The 6,092-nt window shown below is 40.0% G+C and overlaps 1 pseudogene; it reads right to left on the reverse strand.

The window, feature by feature from the left end:
* Nucleotides 1-988: 988 nt before the first annotated feature.
* On the reverse strand, nucleotides 989-1,986 carry LOC138157248 (large ribosomal subunit protein uL2-like; annotated as a pseudogene).
* Between the last annotated feature and the right edge of the window lie 4,106 nt (nucleotides 1,987-6,092).

Genomic DNA, 6,092 nt, shown 5'->3' on the forward strand with positions numbered 1-6,092 from the left:
TTTGGCTTAAGGAGGGAATAACATGCACACCAAATTGGGTATCTTATCCTACAGGAAAGTAAGGGGATAAGAGGGGTAATGATAGAAAGGAGGGCAGATTGGGGGGAGGGTAGTTAGAAGCATACACTTTTGAAAAGGGACAGGGTCAAAGTAGACAATAGAATAAGTGGGGGGTGGGATAGGATGGAGGGGAATATAATAATTCTTTCACAATATATCTACTATGGAAATGTTTTGCATAACTACACATGTTTAACCTATATTAAATCACTTCTCCTCCCAGTAGGGGTGGGTGATGAGGGAAGAAGGGAAAGAATCTGGAAATCAAAGTTTTAAAATAAAATATTCAAAAAATATATACTTTTTTTTTTTTACATGCAACTGGGAAATAAGATATACAGGTACTGGGGTATAGAAATCCATCTTGCTCTACTAGAAAGTCATAAGGGGAATGGGGGAGGATATAAGAGAGAACAGATTAGGGTAAGGGGTATTCTGTAGTATTGCTATTTTGGGGTGGGGGTAAGGGAAAGATGGGGAGAAAATTTGTAACTCAAAATCTTGTGGAAATGAATGTTGAAAACTAAAAATCATCAAATTAAACAGAAAAAGAAGATATAAGTATAAATAAACAAACTTACTCCTTACATGTTTATGTGGGAGGCATAATTCCCCTTCCCCTTTGTATCACCTTAGTTTCTGGAGTGGGAGTTAGGGGGAGGATTAGGTTTATAGTTTAGCTCAGTGACCTTGGAGTGCAGGCCCATTTCCAAGCCCAAAACCCCTCTGAGTCTCAAGTCCCAAGCACCCTGGCTTCTCTGGGCTTCCAAAGCCAGGCTAAATAGCAGTAAATCCCACTTGCAATCCTGTCTCCAAGGTTGCCATGGCTCAAACTCTTGGTCCCATGAAAATCACCCCCAGCACCTGAAACTCAGAAGGACAAACAACACAGAACAGAAACAAATACCCCTCAAAATAATTTCTTAAGTTGTAATAAAAGAGAGTGACCAGGGGAAGGTAAGTTCTTCCTCACCAGCTCAGTGGATAGAATGTTGGGACTAGTCAGTAAGACTCATCTTCCTGAGTTCAAATTGTCTCAGACACTTACTAGATGCATGATCCTGGGCGAGTCACTTAACCCTATCTGCCTCAGTTTCCTCATCTTTTTTTTTTTACAGTTTCCAAAATAATTTTTATTGTTAGGATTCTGTACTTTAGGTCTCCTTCTCCTATACAGGCTTGGTACCCTGAAGTCGACCAGTACATCGGGCAGCAATGAGACCGACCTTTCATCCAGCTGGGGCCTCTCTTCGAATGGTGGATGGTTTTCCAATATGCTGGTGATTACCTCCTCCGAAGGGATGTTCCACAGGATTCATGGCCACAACCCGGACACGAGGCCAGCAGTTTCTCTTGACCTTGTATTTGTGATAGGCACGACCTGCCTTAAGGATAGGTTTATCAATATGACCTCCTCCAGCAACACCAACCACAGCTCTGTAGCAGAGGAGATCACTTTCTTAGAGCCTTAAGGTAGAGCTTCACTAGTGTTTTCTTGGTTTCAGGATTGTGGGAGATCACTGTGGCATAGTGTCCAGATGCCCGGGCAAGCTTACCCCCATCCCCAGGCTTTTCTTCAAGACAACACACTATGGTCCCTTCAGGCATAGTACCACCTGGGAGGACATTGCCAATGTTGAGCTGAGCTGTCTTACCACAGTACACAAACTGGCCAGTGTGGATGCCTTCAGCAGCAATGAACAACTCTGTCCTCTTTTTAAATCGGTAAGGATCCCAAAAAGCTACTTTTGCAAGAGGAGCCCCTTGGCCTGGATCATGGATTATGTCCTTTACAATACCCTTAATGTAGCCATGCCTCTCGGAGAAGTCGACAGCCTGAAGCTTGGCAGCCCCTTTCCTGTGCTTCACGTGGGCACGGAAGACGGAGCTGGCACACTTCCTCTGACCACGGATCACTTACCCCATCTTGCGCAGTCTAACTCTGGACTTCCTAGAAAGAGCCAGTTTCCTCATCTTTAAAAGGAAATGGAGAAGGAAATGGCAAACCAATCAAGTATCTTTGTCAAAAAAACTCCAAATGGAGTCATGAAGAGTCTGAAATGACTGACCAACAATAACATATGTTTTTGGTTATATGTTTGCTATATACTTATGTTTGTATGTTTAAGGCCCTTGAGGGCAGGGGCTATTTCCTTTTTGTCCTTGCATCCTAAGAATCTGTGTCTGGCACATAATAAATGCTTTTGAAATGCTTGTCGATTGATATAAACTATACAGTCAAATAAACCCCATTCTTTTTATAAAAGGAGGCACAAGTCACATAGCTGCAGTAATCTTCGTAGCTTTTGGTTTCAACTATAACCCTTTCCAAAATATTTTTTGTACTTTAGAGAAGTCTCAGTTTTCTCTGGAGATTTTCTTTGGGGTACCTGGAATGTGACTAAAATTTTCAAATTGAGTTAAGGCTATCAAGTGCCTTAACTTGACCCTATTTGACTGAGTCAGACTTGTGGGTAACTGATTACCCATTAAGTCAATGTTTGATTATCACCTGCTTTGGTCTGTGTTACAAGTGGCTACTTGCAAGCAGGAAATAGGCCAGTTACAAAGTAGTAGTCATACTCGAGTTCCCAAGTGAACTAGAAACATCTTCCCCTACAACCTACAGAAGAAAACTTGGCACCTATCATGGTAAATGAATAATCAGCTAAGCAATTTGGTTTGGAAACAAAGGAGCCTGGACCAACCAACATTCAATACTTCACTTGGTGGCAGAATTGGTAACTAGAGAGCGGAGAGGATTCCAGTGGCTTTGTAAACTTTAAAGAAACATAGAAATGCGAGCTGTCGTTACTGCTATGATGACGAAGATGACAACAATGATGATGATGATGATGAAAGACACAGAAGCTGAAGCACAGGAAAAATGACTTCCCCAAAGTCACACAGCCACTATTTAAACCTAGATACAATTCTAGGACCCCTTCCACTATGCTATGCTGGGACTTAATGGTTTAGTCAATGTAAGTCAGGTTTTGCATTCAAATTATTTCCCCTTGAAAGAAATAACTTTGCTTTGTTGTATGAATGGCCACAAAGTTTTTTCAAAAATCCTTTCCTTTGGAATATTTCATTTTTCCGCCTACAAATTTAGGTACATTATTGTCCTCCCTCCACTCTATTCCCCCATATTCCCTATCTCCATCTACCTCACCCCCTCCCTCAGCATGAGCACCTCCAAGGAAAGCCTAACCATGGATTACACTGGTTTGACCCAGAAGTTCTGTGATGAAATTCTGACACACTTTATAAAAGTTTCCCATCCAACCTCCTGGAAATAGTTAAAACTAAAACCATCACAGGGCAAGGTCAACCTCCCTTTGGGGCTATACTGAGCCAGATGCATGTCTTTTGTTCTTAGAGGTTGAGGGAAGGAAGAACAAAACCTACTGGATTATTCACCCAGTACATTTGTCTTGTCAAGGATTGTATTTCTGCTGCTTCCTCCAGGTCTATAGCTGTTAACTGATGTTTTGGAGCACCTGTCACTTCTACCAACAGCCTTAGGGAATGTCTTAGACAATATTTATAAGGGTCAAGTTCCCTCCCCATCACCACTTTTTTTTTTTTAAGAAAAGAAAAGTTCCTAGAAGTTGTACTTCTCATGGCACCAGTTACCATAGGGATCTCAGGATTTGGCCAAACCTGACATTGTGTGTTGTAAGGTCACTTGTAGGCCTCTTTATTAACAGCCAACTCCAGAGTTTGACTCCCAGGGCTATGTTTCTCTGGAGCTCTTTGACAGGCTCCCCAGAGATTGGGGAGACACAGGCACCAAGGCTAACATTTTTCTTCATGTTTTAGAAAACATTACCCAGATTATTTTTGTGAGATGAAAAGAGTGCTTTGGAGAAGATTCACATGAACTGATCAGTCATTCAGGCAATAAGTATTAAGCACTTACTATGCACCATTAATTCCCAGTGTTTACTAGGAATACAAAAACAAGCTTGAGGAACTATATTCCCTGTCCTCAAGGAGCTCACAATGTAATGGGGGAAGACAATATATAAAAAGAAGCAAAAAAGGATACTCTAAAACAGGGAAGGGAAGAATGGCAATGAAAGACTAGAAGTTTGGATTTTACCCCAGACAGGAATGAAACATGACTGACCTCAGAGGTCCTCCTAAGATGGAGGTTCTGGGAGGATCCTTCTAATCAGGGGCAGAGGCTCCATTGGTAGAAGGTACATCTAATGTGGGAATTCCAGGGCTGGAATGAGCTTCCAGGAAGAAGAGATTTCTGGTAGAAAAAGTTCAGAGTACAGTCTGGAGAAGAAGGATACAAAGTAAAATTAGTAGAACCAGGAATGACTTACACAATAACCACAATACGAAAAAAGAAACAACACTTAAAGACTTCAGAAGACTAATAATAAAGATAAATAATAATAATAATTTTCATGCCTCTTGCTTCTTGACAGCAATTTCCAAAAATAAGAAAACATATACAACAGTTTATATATTGCATGAGCACAAAATATGTTCTTAATTTCTTATTTTCATATACTATTAGATTATATTTCTTCTTTTCATACAAAATTATACACTGCTAATCTGTAAAATAGCATCCAACAGAGAGATTATGGACTAGATGTGCAGAATGAGAAAGACATTTTCAAACAGTCAACAGGATGATTTGTTTTGTTTGACTATGCTCCCTCATCACCAGGGAGGACTTCTATGGGTGGAGAGAGGTTCAGTGAATTAGTGGGAGATGGTAGAGATGCAAAAAAGAGCATCAGCAAAACAAAAGAATTTAAAAATTTTCAGAAAAAGCCACAAATAGGACAATTTTGTTTCTACTATTTTAGATCCAATATACACTTCTTAAAAACAACTGTATATAGCAGAAGAACATTAGACAATAAATGTAAAGTGTTTTGCAAACTTTAATATGTTGCATAAATATTATCAATTATTAGTAAGCCTCTTTTTAAATTCATCACTTTTAAAAGGAAAGAAAAAAATGCCTTATAAGTGAAAACCCAATATGAGATCTTTTTTGTCTTTTAGTAACTTTTAGTACTTAATCCTCCTCAAAATGGCTCCAAAGCTACCTTATATTGAATTCCTCTATTACCAATAGTAATGCAGCAAGACTTGAACATCTTCCAAAAGCAATATGTAGAAATTCTCCCTATCTTCCCTCTGGATCCCTTCAGTGTAGCAAGATGTGCTTTCAAACACTTCTTGCAAAGGTTTTCAGTTAAGGTCACAGGATCAAAGTACTTAGAGCTAGAAGGAATCATAGAAATCATTGTAAGTCGAAGAAACTGAGAGCCAGGATAAGGAACTTTCCCAAGGTCATACATGCAGATAAGTGGCAAGGTCAGTAATCTTTCCACCTCCAGTAATCTTTCCACTATTCCATCCTATTCCAACCAAATTAAAACAAACTTTTGAAAGCAGTAGCAACCAAATTAAAACAGTAGAATGGAAAGAGCACAAAATCATGAGTCAAGGCATCTGGCTTCAAATCCTGGCTTCACTACTTGCTACCCATGTCATGTTGGGAAAGTCCCTTAACCTGTTGGGCCTTCAGTTTCTTCACCTCTAAAATGAGGGATGTTGGGGCAGCTAGGTGGAACAGTGAATAGAGCACTCACCCTGGAGTCAGGAGGACCTGAGTTCAAATCCGACCTCAGACACTTAACACTAAACTAGCTGTGTGACCTTGGGCAAGTCCCTTAATCCCAATTGCCTTGCCTCTCCCCTTCAAAAACAAAACAAAACAACAAATACAATGGGGGTGTTGGACTAAATGATTTTTAATTCCTGTGATCTGAATTCATAACTCTTCTTACTGGTCATGTGAATGTGGGCAAGTTATTTAAGTTCTCTGAAACTCAATTTTCTTACATGAAAAATGGGACAATATGACAACAACTGCCACACCTACCTACCTCACAGGGTTGTTATGAGGACCATCTGAGAGAACAGGAGTCAAAGGGTTTTACAATGTGCTATGAACCTGTGAGATGTTTTTGTTATTCAGTTGTTTTTCAGCT

The sequence above is a fragment of the Petaurus breviceps genome, unplaced genomic scaffold, assembly GCF_028583685.1.
Source record: "Petaurus breviceps papuanus isolate PSGF00001 unplaced genomic scaffold, PetGlider_PUasm1.0 171, whole genome shotgun sequence".
NCBI lineage: Eukaryota > Metazoa > Chordata > Mammalia > Diprotodontia > Petauridae > Petaurus > Petaurus breviceps.